The 16,827-nt window shown below is 45.1% G+C and overlaps 1 protein-coding gene across 7 annotated transcripts in view; it reads right to left on the bottom strand.

The window, feature by feature from the left end:
- Window positions 1–15,553, bottom strand: part of LOC148220323 (transportin-1-like) — a 143,553-nt gene extending 128,000 nt beyond the window's left edge. For 6 of the 7 annotated variants that reach the window (XR_015798843.1, XR_015798845.1, XR_015798847.1 and 3 more), the window contains exon 1: window positions 15,419–15,553. The gene's annotated coding sequence lies outside the window, so the exon portion shown is untranslated. The remainder of the gene's footprint in view (window positions 1–15,418) is intronic. The other variant, XR_015798844.1, reaches the window with a different exon arrangement.
- Between the last annotated feature and the right edge of the window lie 1,274 nt (window positions 15,554–16,827).

The raw sequence follows: 16,827 nt of genomic DNA, 5'->3' as shown, positions 1-16,827 counted from the left end.
GGGAACCAGCGACAGGACAAGAGGACTCAGTCTTGAGCTGCACCAGGGGAAGTTTAGGCTGGACATTAGAAGATGTTCTTCACAGAGAGTTATTGGGCATTGGAATGGGCTGCCCAGGGAGGTGGCAGAGTCACCGACCCTGGAGATGTTTAATAAAAGACTGGATGTGGCACTTAGTCCCATGGTCTAGTTGACAAGGTGGTGTTAGGTCATAGGTTGGATACGATGATCTCAAAGGTCTTTTCCAACCTAGTTGATTCATGATTCTGTAAATTCTCCTTGGACTAGAGGGTGGTGGCTGGGTTTCTGATACAGTGAGGCCTGGAAAATTGACTACATTGGACCACTGCCATGAACACTTCAAGGCAAGAGCTACATATCATGGTAGAGGCAACGACTGCCTGGCTGGAAGCACACCCTGTAAACCATACCACTGCTCAAAACACTATCTTAGGCCTTGAGAGACATTTTGTTGTGACATGGTACCCCAGAGTAAATTGAATCAGACAATGAGACTCAAAATGACCTTATAAACTCTTGGGCAAAGAAACATGGTATTGAGTGGATATATACCATTCCTTATCACCCACAAGCTTTATGGAAAGACTGAGAGGTATAATGGATTGTTGAAGAATATGTTAAGAGCATTAGGCAATGGGGCATGGAAGCACTGGGATATAAATATAGCAGAAGCCACTTGGCTGGTCAACACTGGGGGATCTGCTAACTGCCCTGGTCCTGACCACACAAAAGCCCTAGACACTATGGGAGAAGATAAGGTCCCCATACTATGCATATGGAAGTGGCTGGGGAAGTTGGCATGGATTTCTACTCCCATGAGAAATGGCAAACCCATTCATGGGATTGTCTTTGCCCAAGGACCAGGGTGTACTTGGTGGGTAATGCAGAAGGATGGGGAGACCTGGTGTGTGCCTCGAGGTAATTAAACCTTGGGGGAAAAATAATCTGTGTGAATTTTATGTTGCAGGAAGTAAAGTAGCAGGGATGACATGAACTGACAAAGAATGAATTTTGTGAGGAGCAAGGAGAATGCGATGACAACCCGAGCTGGGCTGGTGCCGGTGCCCAATGACCAATTGTGCTGCTTCTCCTGTCCTGACCACCCCCAACCTGATGGACTAGAGCCCAAGTCATGGACCTGGAGGGGTGGAAGAAGCCCATGAAAAGGGAAAATAATATCTATCTGTGAAAAGACAGGGGATAGCAGTTAATGAAAATGTACAAATCTCTATGTTGGATACAGAGATGGTTTAAGGATGTAGTTTAAGTTGTATGTGTAGGTAAGAAGGGATTCCAGTAATGAGAAATAAATACAAAGGATCAGCTAGACAATAAATATATATATATATAAATTATGTGAGTTCTGAGTATGATGCAAATGCTATGGAAAAATGGGTAGATATTGCATTGGGTCCTGCTGAGCTGGAGTTCACTTCCCCCTAGCAGCCCTCACAGGGCTGTGCTTTGCATTAGGAGCTGTAAAGGTGTTAACACACCAGTGTTTTGGCTCCTGCTGAGCAGCACTGGCACAGCATCAGTGCTGTCTCTCAGGATTCCCTCCCCATCAAGGGGCTGGGGGTAGGCAAGATCCTGGGTGGGGATACAACTAGACCAGCTGAAGCAAATTGACCAAAGGGTATTCCATACCATATAATGTCAGCTCAAATATAAAAGCTAAGGGAGAGAGGAGGAACTATGGGGTATTCGTTATTCTACAACATTCACCTTCTGGAGAAACCGCTACACATGCTGAAGCCCTGTTTCCTGGAAAGTGTTTGAATATTGCTCGCTAATGGGAAATAGAGAATAGACCTTTTTTTCCCTTTGCTTATGCATGCACACTTTCACTTCTTTTGCTTTAGTAAACTGCCTTATCTCAACCTGTCACAGCACAGCCAGTCTGTAGCTGGGCAAATAATTCAGCCATAAATAAAAAAACCCAGTTTGTCCAGCCTGGTTCAATAAACAGGTCTCTGGGTGAACAATGATAGGATATATTCAAATCCAAACAGGGACTTCACCCAATCACGTTCCATCCTAAGCTGCAGACTTCTCACTGGTCAGAGAGCTGGGTGGTCTGAAATCCCAACCAATCAGCTGCCTAAGCCCAAGAAATTCAAACCCCCTATAAAAAGGGATGGCCATAATAAACTCAGTGCTGTTTGTTGAGGACCCTCGGTAAGTTTGTGTCGTCTCTGTCTCCAACCAACGACCCCGTTCTAACACATGGTGACCACCGAAGTGATCCGACTCAGCCATTTCCCATGAGCAGAACAGGGGGAGACAGACCGGCGTGCAGGGAGAACCACCGGAAAAAAACAGCGAAAAAAGCTGAATAAAAATTAGAGGCGTGCAAGGAGAGTCATCCAAATATACAGCGGGCAGAGCTGTTTGCAGTGGAAAGTCACAGAAAAAATCCAGATTTCCTTTGCATATACCCCTTTTTAATTAGAAGAAAAACCCCATTGAAGATATGGGTGGATGTGTCTCCATGGAGAACCATCCAGCAATTAAGGTATGGATTGATTTTCTACAAGAATGGGATACAGATTATGAAAAAGAGACTTCATTAGACTTAATATAATGGACTAAAAACCGGGGGTAAGAACCAACTAAAGAGACTGTGTTAGATATAAAAACCTGGACGCGGACTGGGAAGTATATAATAGACGCCGCTTCAAAAGGCAATTAAAGCCCAGTTAGAGTTCTAAGACCCTGGAGGCTCATCTTGAATTTGCTAAGGCAGATAAAAACTGACATGCGTTGAGGGGCCCTGCTGGGCGTGGGAGCGGAGGGCTGTAGCCAGACCCAGGCAGGAGGCAGCGAGCTAGATTGTGCAACCGAGCCATGTGGGACGGCAGCAGCCAGCATGGCCCCAGTGTGTGGCGCAGTGCTGGTGGCATGCACAGCCCCGGCGGGCAGCCAGCCCATGGCCGCCGGAGAGGCTCCGCCAAGCGGCGAATCCTTGGCAGCGAGCAGAGAATAGCCCATGTTGCAGGGATGCCACAAGGAGCTGGAACACCCTGTACTCACGCAGCACGGCTGCTGCTCCAGGCTGGAGCACCTCGGGCTGTCCCGCACCGCCATGTTGGGCGACTGCCTTGGAGCCCCGCTGCCATGCCATGTGGCCTCCAGGACCGCCTCCCTCCACTGCCTACATCGAGCCCGCACACGCAGCTCGCGCCAGAGCCAATCACGCCCCTCGTTGCCATGGAAACGCCTGGACCACTCCTACCCAGACCTGATTGGCCAGACTGCCAAGCCCTGCCTACAGCCCCACGTCTGATGGCCACACCTGCCTGCTGCTGCCGCACGGAGGCAGGCCCCAATGAGATGTTACTACGGGTGCCCGGATGCCGAGCCCACATGACTCCCGGAAATGCACCAGAATCAGGAAGTCCTGGCACAAGGATGCCAAGCCCCGGTCCCGCTCCTACTGCTGCCACAGCTTCAACGCATCTGCAGTCAAAGCTCCAACAGCCCCAAGGAACCACATCAGGGATGGATACACGAGACACCCTGTCCTGGGGTACAATGCAAAAATGTGTATTCTATCACCATCTGTTGAAATGTGGGAGGGGTGGTGATCCTTATCTCTGTGGGAGATATCCCCTGCTGATGTGCCATCTGATAAGATCAGGGGGATGATCATCGTTATCTTTTCACAACCCATCCTTCCAACAGAAGATATCTTCTGTTAATGGGCCATTAAGTCCCACTGTATGACTGATAAGATTACATCATCCCATTGGGAGACGCTCCAGCCAGGGGGAGGAGCCAAGCCTTTCCTACCTAGATAAAAAACAGGTTTGGAACACCAAGAAAGCCCTTTCCACTGGATCCCAGAGGAAAGTCAGACCTTTTACAAATCATCGCTGGACCTTCGGAGGAAAACTGTACCCTTCTACAGGACCACGACTTCAACTGAACCACATCTGTCATCCAGGAGGACTGCAGCCACTATTTAATTGGATTGCTATCAACACCCTGACTGACAGGGTGTCAGGTTGTATTCTGACTCTGTCAGTGGTTTTCTTTTGTATTATTGCATGTACTTTTTTTCTCTCTTTTTTCCTATTAAATTGTATTACTGACGTGGAGTGTCTCAATGGTTTTGCTTTCAAACCAGTACATTTATTGGCGCCCAATGTGGGGCACGGAGGTACTGAGAAGTCAGCATTACAATTTGGTATTGTAGAAGCCACCTATTCACCATGATTCTCAACACGTTTGCATGGGTTTTATATCTTGTTATCTATATTTTTCTGCACATGGGGAACTATCTGCCAGCTGTAATGCTCCTGTGTAGACCAGGGTATGGTATAAAAATTGCTTTATTGGTCTATTATGTCTATTGCACGATAACCTCTGAGGCAATGAACAGCATTCGGAATATATACTCGACTTTGTTTGCTTGTCCTAGTCTAGGCTGCTACATCTGGGGCCTCAACAATTGCACCCAGCCCCTGGGGGGAGGGGTAAAGAATGATTTTTTCCAATCTTTCAGGCCTGACACAGCAGTTTTTGGAAATGTTGAGTTCTCGCTGGATGCCAAGGACAGCATAATGTTTTTGTTAGTTCTGTTTTGTCTCCTCTGTACAGCCTGCAACATGCTTAGAAACAAAACACTACATGGTGTACTGCAGCGTCTTCTTGAGGAAGAGGAAAAAAGAAACAAATCAACTGTGTCCATCTCTGCACAGAATGTCACAAAGGAGAAAAGAACCAAACACAAATCAACAGTGTCCGTGTCTACGCAAACTGCCACAGAGGAGAAAAAAGCCAGAAGTGCCATCAGCATCTCCACACAAACCATCACTGAGCCAGAACAGCCTAGTCCAGTAGCAGTTGCCCCCGTTCAGAAGAAGAAATCAAAGAGCAAATCAGTTCGCATAGTGACTGACGAGGACATGGCAGGACCTTCGCACCCAGCAGAAGTGACAGAGCCAGAAATCATCACTCACTCTCTATCCCTGGGTGAGCTGTGTGACCTGCGGAGGGAATTCACCCGCCAGACAAATGAGTCCATCTTGATCTGGCTGCTCCGCATCTGGGACGCTGCAGCCAATGACACCATTCTGGATGGAAGTGAGGCCAGGCAACTGGGATCTCTGTCCCGGGATGTGGTCATTGACCAGGGAATCGGGAGAACCCAAGAAACTCTCAGCCTCTGGTGGCAACTGCTGACAAGTGTGAAGGACAGATACCTTTGTAAAGAAGATCTCCAGGTGTACCAAGGAAAATGGCACACAATAGAACAAGGTATCCGATGCCTGAGGGAACTGGCCGTGCTGGAGATCATTTTCTCAGAAGATGAGAGATTTCCTAAGAGCCCAGACCGTGTCAAGTGCACGTCACAAATGTGGTTGAGATTTGCACGGCTCGGACCAGAGATGTATTCCCGTTACCTGGCAACGCTGCAGTGGAGGGAAGGTGAGGACATGGTAGGCGTCTTGGACAATAAACTAAGAATTTATGAGGACACTTTCACCACCCCATTTCGTACCCATGTCTCATCCGTGGAAACAAGGCTGGTTGAGCAAGTCTGGAGCTTGATTGAAGAGGGCCATCAGAAAGTAAAAATGGAACTTAAGGAAGACAACTACCAGATCTCACCAGAATCAACAAGAGTCTCTGTCATTAGGAGCCAGTGTTCCCCAGCCAGGGAGAGAGGACACACTCCACGAGGTAACCTCTGGTTTTTCCTTCAGGAGCATGGAGAAGACATGAGGAAGTGGGATGGAAAACCCACCTCCTCTTTAGCAGCCCGGACAAGTGAGCTGAAAAGAGGGACACCTAACATAAGAAGCTCATGTAGAGTCAACGCTGCTCCAGTCTCTCGTGCACAGAACTCCAGACAGTATCAGAATGATGATATGACTGATCCTCTTGAAGGAACCTCAAGAACCTATTTACAGGGAGAGAGCAACGTGTACCAAGACCAGGAATAGAGGAGCCCTGCCTCTAGCCAGGTAGAGGAGAGGGATAATCGGATCTATTGGACTGTGTGGATCCGATGGCCTGGCACATCCGACCCACAAAAACATAAGGCTTTGGTTGACACCGGTGCCCAGTGTACTCTGCTGCCATCAAAGTATGTAGGAGAAGAATCCATCTCTATTTCTGGGGTAACAGGAGGATCCCAGCAGCTGACTGTAGTGGAGGCCGAAGTGAGTTTAACTGGGAACAGGTGGCAGAAACACCCCATGGTGACTGGCCCAGAGGCCCCATGCATCCTTAGCATAGACTAAATTAGAAATGGATACTTCAAAGACCCAAAAGGATATCGCTGGGCTTTCGGGATAGCTGCTGTAAAGACAGACATTAGAAAGCTGAACACCTTGCCTGGTTTCTCAGATGACCCCTCTGCTGTGGGACTACTGAGAGTTGAAGAGCAACAGGTACCAATTGTCACAACAACAGTACACCGTCGGCAATACCGTACTGACAGAGACTCAGTGATTCCCATCCATGCAATTATTCGTAAACTGGAGAGCCAAGGGGTGGTCAGCAAAACCCACTCCCCCTTCAACAGCCCCATCTGGCCTGTGCTCAAGTCTGAAGGAGAATGGAGATTGACCGTAGACTATCGTGCATTGAATGAGGTGACTCCACCGCTGAGCGCTGCTGTGCCAGACATGCTGGAACTCCAGTACGAGCTGGAGTCCAAGGCAGCAAAGTGGTACGCCACTATCGATATTGCCAATGCATTTTTCTCCATTCCTCTGGCAGCAGAATGCAGGCCTCAGTTTGCTTTCACCTGGAGGGGCATGCAGTACACCTGGAATCGTCTGCCCCAGGGGTGGAAGCACAGTTTCACCATCTGCCATGGACTGATCCAGGCTGAACTGGAAAAGGGTGAGGCCCCCGAACATCTACAGTAGATCGATGACATCATTGTATGGGGGAGCACAGCAGGGGAAGTCTTTGAGAAAGGCGAGAAGATTATCCAGATTCTGCTGAAAGCTGGTTTTGCCATTAAGCGAAGTAAAGTTAAGGGGCCGGCTCAGGAAATTCAGTTTCTAGGAGTCAAGTGGCAAGATAGACGTCATCAGATCCCAATAGAGGTAATTAATAAGATCACCACTATGTCTCCACCTACCAACAAGAAGGAAACACAAGCCTTCCTAGGTGCCATAGGCTTTTGGAGAATGCACATTCCTGAGCACAGTCAGATTGTGAGCCCTCTCTACCTGGTTACCTGCAAGAGGAACGATTTCCACTGGGGCCCTGAGCAGCAGCAAGCCTTCACCCAGATCAAGCAGGAGATTGCTCATGCAGTAGCCCTTGGCCCAGTCAGGACGGGACCAGATGTGAAAAACGTGCTCTACTCTGCAGCTGGGAACCATGGTCTGTCCTGGAGCCTGTGGCAGAAGGTGCCTGGTGAAACTCGGGGTCAACCACTAGGATTCTGGAGTAGAAGCTACAAAGGATCTGAAGCCAACTACACTCCCAGAGAGAAGGAGATCTTGGCCGCCTATGAAGGAGTTCAAGCTGCCTCAGAGGTGATTGGCATAGAAACACAACTCTTCCTGGCACCCCGACTACCAGTGCTGGGCTGGATGTTCAAGGGAAAGGTGCCTTCCACACATCACGCCACTGACACCACATGGAGCAAGTGGATTGCTCTCATCACTCAGTGCGCCCGTATTGGGAATCCAAATCGTCCTGGGATTCTGGAAATAATTACAAACTGGCCTGAAGGTGAGACTTTTGGATTGTCTTCTGAAGAAGAAGAGGAGCAAGTGGCACGTGCTGAGGAAGCCCCACCATATAATGAGCTACCGGAGACTGAAAGACGATATGCCCTCTTCACTGATGGTTCCGGCTGAATTGTAGGCACTAACCGGAAATGGAAAGCTGCAGTATGGAGCCCCACACGACAAGTTGCACAAGCTACCGAGGGACAAGGTGGATCGAGTCAGGTCGCAGAGCTAAAAGCCGTCCAGTTGGCTTTGGATATTGCTGAACGAGAGAAGTGGCCAAGGCTCTATCTCTACACTGACTCATGAATGGTAGCTAATGCTCTGTGGGGATGGCTGGATCGCTGGAAAAAGGCCAACTGGCAGCGCAGAGGGAAACCCATATGGGCAGCTGAGATTTGGCAGGACATTGTTGCCCGAGTAGAGAAATTGACCATAAAGGTTCGACACGTGGATGCACATGTACCCAAAAGTCAGGCTAATGAAGAGCATCACAACAAAGAGCAGGTGGACCGAGCTGCCAAAGTGAAAGTATCACAGGTGGATCTAGACTGGCAGCACAAGGAAGAATCATTCCTAGCTCATTGGGCCCATGATGCCTCTGGTCATCATGGGAGAGATGCAACGTACTGATGGGCCCGTGACCGAGGGGTGGACCTTACCATGGACAGCATCTCACAGGTCATCCACGACTGCGAGACCTGTGCTGCAATCAAACAGGCCAAGCGGGTGAATCCTCTGTGGTACAGTGGACGATGGTCGAAGTACAGGAATGGGGAGGCCTGGCAAAGTGACTACATCACCCTTCCCCAAACCTGCCAGGGCAAACACTATGTACTGACCATGGTGGAAGCAACTACAGGATGGTTAGAAACCTACCCTGTGCCTCAGGCCACTGCCCAGAACACCATCTTGGGCCTAGAAAAACAAGTCCTTTGGAGGCATGGTACCCCTGAGAGAATTGAATCAGACAACGAAACCCATTTCAAGAACAGCCTTATCAACACCTGGGCCAAAGAACATGGTATTGAATGGATATATCATATCCCTTACCACGCACCAGCTGCCAGGAAAGTTGCACTGTGCAATGGACTCCTTAAGACTACTTTGAAACCACTTGGTGGTGGAACCTTCAGAAATTGGGAAATGAACTTGGCCAAAGCCACCTGGATGGTTAACACCCGAGGGTCCATCAATCGAGCCGGTCCTGCCCACTCTGAACCCCTGCACACAGTGGATGGGGACAAGGTCCCTGTGGTACACATGAAAGGTATTTTAGGAAAGACTGTTTGGATTAATCCCACCACAGGCAAAGGCAAACCAATCCGTGGGATTGTTTTTGCTCAAGGACCTGTTTGCACTTGGTGGGAAATGCAGAAAGATGGGGAAACCCGTTGTCTACCGCAAGGAGACCTAATTTTTAGTGAGAACTGTATGTAAGGTTTCATTTTGTATTATATATCTGTAAGAGGGTATTGGTTTGGGTATGATGTAGATGTTAATAGAATAAGGGGTGGATTATGTCCTGGGGTACAATGCAAAAATGTGTATTCTATCACCATCTGTTAAAATGTAGGAGGGGTGGTGATCCTTATCTCTGTGGGAGATATCCTCTGCTGATGTGCCATCTGAAAAAGTCAGGGGGATGATCATCGTTATCTTTTCACAACCCATCCTTCCTCCAGAAGATATATTCCGTTAATGGGCCATTAAGTCCTATTGTGTGACTGATAAGATTACATCATCCCATTGGGAGATGCCCCAGCCAGGGGCAGGAGCCAAGCCTTTCCTACCTAGATAAAAAACTGGGGTTTGGGACGCGAAGGCAGCCCTTTCCACTGGATCCCAGAGGAAAGTCGGACCATTTCCACATCATCGCTGGATCTTTGGAGGAAAACTGCACCTTCTACAGGAACACTGCTTCAACTGAATCATATCTGGCATCCAGGAGGACTGCAGCCACCATTTATACGGACTGCTACCAACACCCTGACTGACAGGGTGTCAGGTTGTATTTCTGACTTTGTCGGTGGTGTTTTCTTTTATATTATTGCATGTATTTTATTTTTTCTCTTTTCTCCTATTAAATTGTATCACTAACTTGGAGTCTCACACTGGTTTTACTTTCAAACCAACACAGCTCCAAATGAAGGAAGCTGTGAAAATACTGCCAATTGTGCTTTAATTTTTGTTTGCTATTTTGATTCTGTGCAATCACCAAGAAATTAAGAGAATCACTAGAACGAACAGTGCCTAATCTAAATATGCTTCCTTGTTAAACTCAAAGATATATTATAAATTGTAAAATATTGTCCTGGGGTGACTTTAGGATGCTTCTATCTCCAAATCGTCTGTTAGTGTTGAATATTAAGTTCTACAGCTTTAAAACTGGTTCCAGAATTGAAGGAAGAAAAAAGAGGTGCAGAGTTTGTTATCAGAAACTACACTTGCTTCCCTGCATCCTTCACACAGACTGTGTTGTCTGCAGTAAACAGCGAGAAAGAGCTCTCCTTTGCTTTTAGTTAGTTTTTCTGGCTAGCTGAGGCAAAGAAGCTCCCTAGATTGTAGTTTTTGTCCCCTTTTCTTAGAATTGTTCAAACCTACTCTAGACTGAAAACCCAGAAGAGCACCGGGAGCTCACACCTGTGGCCCACCAGGCCTGGCCTGGGGCACAGCATTTCCCAGCACTGAAAAGACTGAAAACCAACTAAGCCAGGCTGCAACCCACAAAAGAAATTCTTCTAAATTGGTCATCTCTTCAGAGTGACAAAAAGTTTTGCTGTTTAGTAGTGTTCATTTTTGTGCTGGGAAGTACTTTTCCTGTTAAATAAACAGCTATTTTTTCCACTTCTCTCCAAAAAATTTTTTTCCCTGAATGAGTTAGAAGAAAGACTACTTAAATCTGTTTCCTAAAAGAACCCCATTCAAAAGTTTCCTCCCAAATTTACCCTAAACCAGAACAAATATATTACAAGTATTCATTGGCTCAGAGAACAACTGCAATAGGGTATTCTCCAGAAGCAAAACATTGTGTGAAATACAGTGCATTATTCAGTTTTTAGTCAAGAAATACAAGACTTTCTATAGTATTTTTTACAGACAGGAGGACTTTGGAAGGGAAGATGTCTCAAGATGTTTGGTAACATGACCAAATGACCAACTAGATTTTTACATATCAAAGGTTAAAGGATTTTTAAATAAATATTTGAAGATGTGACACCCAAACACACACATATTTGCACTGTGCAAGAGAGAAACACAAACCCATAATTTTTTTAACCAATCATTTCCTCTCATCACCTTATCTACCTTAATTCCTTTTCTATGGAGCTCCAATAGCATGTCTCTTCAGACTCCAGTGTTTTCAACCTAGTGCTGACTAGTTTCTCACAAAAAATGGAGAATGTAATTACATTATTAGAGTGTTCTTGTTGATGCAATTGTTTCCCATGTGCTCAAAAGGTTTATTCAAACCTTATATTTGTTTTAACTACTTATGGAGCTGATTCAACAACTGAAACTTTCACCTCTTATGTCAGCTCCACTTACCTACATCACACCTAACAGAATGCAGTAAAATACCTCCTGATTTCCAGGCAGATAGCTCAGGGCTTAACTGCACAAGACAGTTATATCAGTTTAGCTTTAACTTGCCTATATGTCAATTTTCAAAATCTTGTGTGGAACAATTTCTTGAAATTTAGGGCTGGCTTATGCTTTTTTTTTTTTTTAAGGAATGAATTCAAGCTCAGCTGATGTGAAGCAGACCGAAATAAAGGCATCTATTTGGACTTTTGCATTGTTTTAGCTTATTTTGGTTTAAAAATCAGATCTGTGCTTTTTATTCTCCAATGAGAATTACTCTTGCCTCTCCACAGTTGTCTGCTACTGACTTTTCTTGCTTCTCTATAAGAAAGGTGGCCAAACTATAGTGCACATACCACTCATGCCTGCTTTGTGAAATGCTCAATGCTGAACTACTGAGCCACAGCTCCTGGCTCTCTCTGCTTTTACACAGGCAGCAGAGTAACTGCCTATTAAGTCTTATAAAGGCTCTGTAAACACAGTTAGGAACTACTGCAGCCACCATCTGCATTCAACAACAATGAACAGCTCTGCTGCCTCCAGGCAAACTTGCACTTCTAGTTCAGGATACAGAAAGAGGGCCGAAACATGGTGAAGTAGGAAGACCAGGATTAGGGTGATGGCATACACATGGGTAACTGAGGTTCTACTTTGTACTTGCTGGAAGTGAAGAGTCAGGATTTGGACATGTGCAAGGGGAAAGGATGTGGCTGAAGTGAAAAATTAAACTTCTGCAGGTGTGTGAATGGATGGGGAATGTGAGTATGAGCATTGGACTGCAATCCTAGCTTGCAAGACAAGAACATCCAGTAGGAAAGCTGGGAGCAGAAAAGCCATAGATGAGATTCTGGTTTTATGTGGTTAGAAAGACATGTGACTCTGGATGCCAGAAGTTACTAATGATGAACATATACCTCCTAAGTAGGTTTGGAAGCCCCTGGTCTGTGCTACCTCACCATAATTTCTGCAAGTATTTCCTTTTTGGTTTCTAATAGAGTAACAGTTTCCATGCATCTTTGTAACTACTATTTTCTATTCTCCAAAAAACATTTTATCTTGCCTTATCCTGTGTCTTTAGCATCGATCAATTATTTAAATCAATGTATTTAATGGCAACTTCTACATAATCGACATATTTTGAATGTTTAAGGGATTTCACAATGGCCTGCAGAAAATGTTATATAAAATTAAATTATTTAACAGAGGAATAATTTAACAGTAACTTTATACTCAAGGCTCAAAACCCCCAAGTTTTCTTAACACATTAATTTTGTTTGGCTAAAAATATACATATACATGGACAAATTTCCAAAGCATTCAGTACACAGAAAATTAACAGTGATCTTTATAATTGATTAAATTACACTCTGGAATCTGGTCTGGAAAGGGAAAACGGAAGGCTAAAAGTGATGTTTGGAAATTTATTTCTTTATCATTAAAAGATGCCACATTCCATGGCCTCCATGTGCACATACATAAACAGATTATTATGTACACTGATTTATCATGTATATGATAGATCACATACATAAACCAAACAACACTGGATCTACAGAAATATATATCTACCAATTAAATATTTTTAAAATAAAATTTCAATATGAATTACAGCCCTGATTCTGAGCCCCTGTAGCTTCTGTATATTATACACATAAATACATATTCATTTTTTCAAATATCATATAGATATGAAATCTATCAAAATATAGAGAAAACCGATCCAAGCTATCGAAATCAATACTATAAAATAATTTTAAAAAGTTGAATAGGTGACCAAAATATTCTACTGTTACATATATTGGAATGTTCAAAGAATCTGGAACTGAATTAACTAGTAAAATTCATTTCTGTGGTAAAATCTACTCAAAGTTACAACATAATTAGGGCATGAAAATAATGGCAAAAACAGTCCTAGCCCTTTCAAAAAAAAAGCAAAGAAAAATCCTCCCCGTTGCATCTCACTGACACAATTCTACTGACAATAATGCATTGATCAGTGCAGAAGTTTCACAAACCTGTGGTCCAAACTTTTGACAGTGACAATGCTGAGCCTACAAAAGGAGATCTTTATCAATGAAACATTTAAAAAATAAAATCTCAGTATTGATTTTAGCCCTGATCTTTAGACCATACAGGTTCTGAATATCAGCTTTTATGAAGGAGGATTATACTTTGCCTTCTGCCACTCTCCTTTGTAGCTATAGCATCTTGGTCTGCCCAAAGTAGGAATAGGAATTAAATTTGATTGAATTAAACTCTATTCCAACTCTGCCAGTCTGCTGGAGAGATCTGTGTGTACCTATCACCTGATTATAAGATAACTCAGTCCCTGGTGTTGCTCCAATTTACAACATGAACCTAAAATTAAGCACATATATCGGTTCTCTTCAATATCTGCATACAAGCACTCCTAAACTGCAATCTAAATAAATATACTAGAAAAACATATGTCAGATAATCCAATAAGTCTACATTCATAAATCCACCATTAATGTTATTTTTACCTTCCTGCCACAAGACATGCTTAGCTCAGTTTAGCAGTTGTGCTTACATTTATATAAATTTCAGAAGCCTCTAAATCTGTGTAACTGCCTATATCCAATGGTAAAAATGGTCCTTAGCCAATATTAATTCTAACCAGAGCCTTCCACCTTTAAGACAGAGTAAACTGCTTTTTAACCCTGCTTTTGCAGGATCATAATTATCCCTTTGCATTATAGTGCTTTGAGTATAAGCTAACTGATATTTTCACAGAATGGGTCAGGTTGGAAGGGACCACAGTGGGTCATCTAGTCCCACCTCCCTGCTCAAGCAGAGTCATCCTAGAGCACATGGCACAGGATTGCATCCAGATAGTTCTTGAATATCTCCAGTGAGGGAGATGCCAGAACCTCTCTGGGCAATCTGTTCCAGTACGCAGTCACCCACACATTAAAGAAGTTCTTCCTCAGGAAAAATTTTGATCAAATACATTTTAAAGTAATAATGATCATGTAAAAACTTCCCAACTGTGAGCAGCTTTCCCCCATCCTCCCACATATAATATCAAAATAACTACAGTTCACACAGCAGATGCAAAGTGAGGACTTTTAGAAACAGACCATAAACGGTTATTTTTACACACAGATGAGATTCTTAGTTAGAAACATAGGCTCACTTTCCAATTCCAGCAAAGGCTCCTTGTATGATCTTGGCCATGCAATTATTTTTTCTGTTTAACTACGTACAAATTAAAGTTTTGTTCAATGACTGTTGTAAGGATTTACTAATATCTGGGAAATACTCAAATACTACATTAAGGACTACTTAAACAGCCAAGAAGGCAAGCAAACAAGTTATGAACCTGTGGTGGCCAGAATGCATAGCAGAACAAGCCTCACAGTAGAAGGATCTCTTGGGTCCTGAGCGCAAATTCAAGGGAGCAGAATTGTTACCTTCACAGCAAGGAAATTAAGAGCTTGAAGACTGAACAAATCATTTATGCCAACCCCAAAAGGCGTTTGTGCCTTTTGTACATTCACTCCACAACGGCTTTACAAGTTCCATCCGCTATTTCCATTAAGCACCTAAACTAACAAGCTCCCCAAGGAAGCAAACAAACAAAAGTGCAAAACAATCACGGAATTTCATTCCTTTCGAATATTTCTTAGGGAAAAAAAAAACAAACAAGAAAATCCACCTAGCCAGATCTGGTCAGCGGGGACCCTATACACCGCAGAAAAAAAAAAAAAAGGGCAGGAAATATGGACACTTTCTTATATTCCCCAGGTGATTTTCACCGCAGGGCTGCAGGGACGACACCAGCTGTAGCACTGGGAGGAGCCGAGAGAGCTGGAGAGGTGGGTGGCTGCCCGGTCTTCCCCCACCATCCATCCATCCATCCATCCATCCATCCATCCATCCATCCATCCATCCATCCAGCGAGACGACACAGCCCGCCAACGACAGCGGGAAGAGAGGGAGCAGCCTAGGTCCGGACCCGCATGGCTCCCCTCCCAGCGGCTGGCTGCCCAGCTACCCAACCGGCCCGACTGCCGCCCGTAGGCATGCGGGCAGCGGCTGCCGGAGATGGGACGTCCCAGCCCGCCCCTCGTAGCCCAAACACCTACCCACACCATCCCATACCCCGACGGCAGAGAAGTGGCGAGGAAGCGAAGCAGCCAGTCCTCCGCTTCCACAGCTCAGTGCCGAAACCCACTAAAGCTTTTGAAATGGCTGAACAAAAGGAACCTCACTCCGTTGCCACCACCCCTCCGATTGGCCGGGGCGGAGCTCGGCGCGCGATGCAGGGCGGGGCGCCACTTGCCAGTCACCGTAGCAACGGCGGCCTAGTCTGGGGTCCGTGGCCTCGGGTGACAGAGAAGGCAGTGAAATGGCCGCCCGGCCCCACCCAGCCTTTTAGCCCCGGCCCCCGCCCTCAGCTTCTTCCGGGCTCCCACTTGTGCGGAAAATCACGCTATGAAAAGCCAGTGTTCATAAAGGAGACAGAAGAGTCCTGCAACTTTATTCGAATAAAGGGAGGAAGTCAACTGGGGAATAACCCCGTGGGATTTCTCTCTCGAGTTTTCCGAGGACGCAGCCTCCTTTTATCCTAAACTCCCAACCGCATGTTGCCCTCTTCCTTTCCCCATTCCTGAAGTTCAAGGAAGGTACAGCCTTCCCGAACCGCCTACTAATGCCCAAAACTAGGCAAGTGTGACAATTGATAAAAGATTCATGTTAATCACAAAAGCATTGGGGTTTGTATAAACCAAAATACTAAGCTCTGAAGTGAAACATGGACACTAGATAAAGGAAATTATATGATAAAATCATTCTGTTTAAAATCACCTTGTTATATTATGTTGTATTATGTTACATTATAATATGTTATGTTATGTTTTCCAAATAAGTTGTATCGGCTACCAGCTTGCAAAATCGGACTTCCCAAAAAGACCTTTGTGATAAATGTGATTCATGCTAATTAAGTTGTAACTATATTAACAAAATTGTATTTAGATCAATAGAAGACAATTGTTACAGAGTGAGGGGGGGAGATGGGTGAGACAGGACAAAAGACATCTTCCAGATGTTGGGAGTCCAAGAAGAAGGTTGGAAGAAAGTCAGATAAGAATAGTAGAAGGACGGAGGTCTGATAAGCAGCATCTAGAAATACAGCTTCAACCTTGAAGCTGTCAAAAATGGAATGATTCCAAGCATGGGACTTAATTAGAGTCATGTTATGGAAAACATCTGCTCAGTCACACAGGGCGCCTGCGCTACCTGCAGGTCACACCTAGGTCACCGATGAAGATGATGAGCCTTCACCGGAAATAAGACCCTCAAAAGGATGAGAGACCCCCTAACCCATTAGTAGAGCATGCGCCGTGCAGTATAGTTACGTAGATTTTAGGAATAGAAACTAGGAGGAGCTTCCTAGAAACTTTTGTAGCCTATAGTATATAAGTGGGATTGTTAGCCCAAATGCTTTGATACGTGAGGAATGGCGAGCCACTCCCCGTATCCCCGGTCGGAGGGG

This window comes from Sturnus vulgaris, chromosome W (genome assembly GCF_052056855.1).
Source record: "Sturnus vulgaris isolate bStuVul1 chromosome W, bStuVul1.hap1, whole genome shotgun sequence".
In the NCBI taxonomy this organism is placed as follows: Eukaryota; Metazoa; Chordata; class Aves; order Passeriformes; family Sturnidae; genus Sturnus; species Sturnus vulgaris.
Note: the sequence above shows the minus strand (reverse complement) of the source record. Positions and strands in the feature narration are given on the sequence as shown.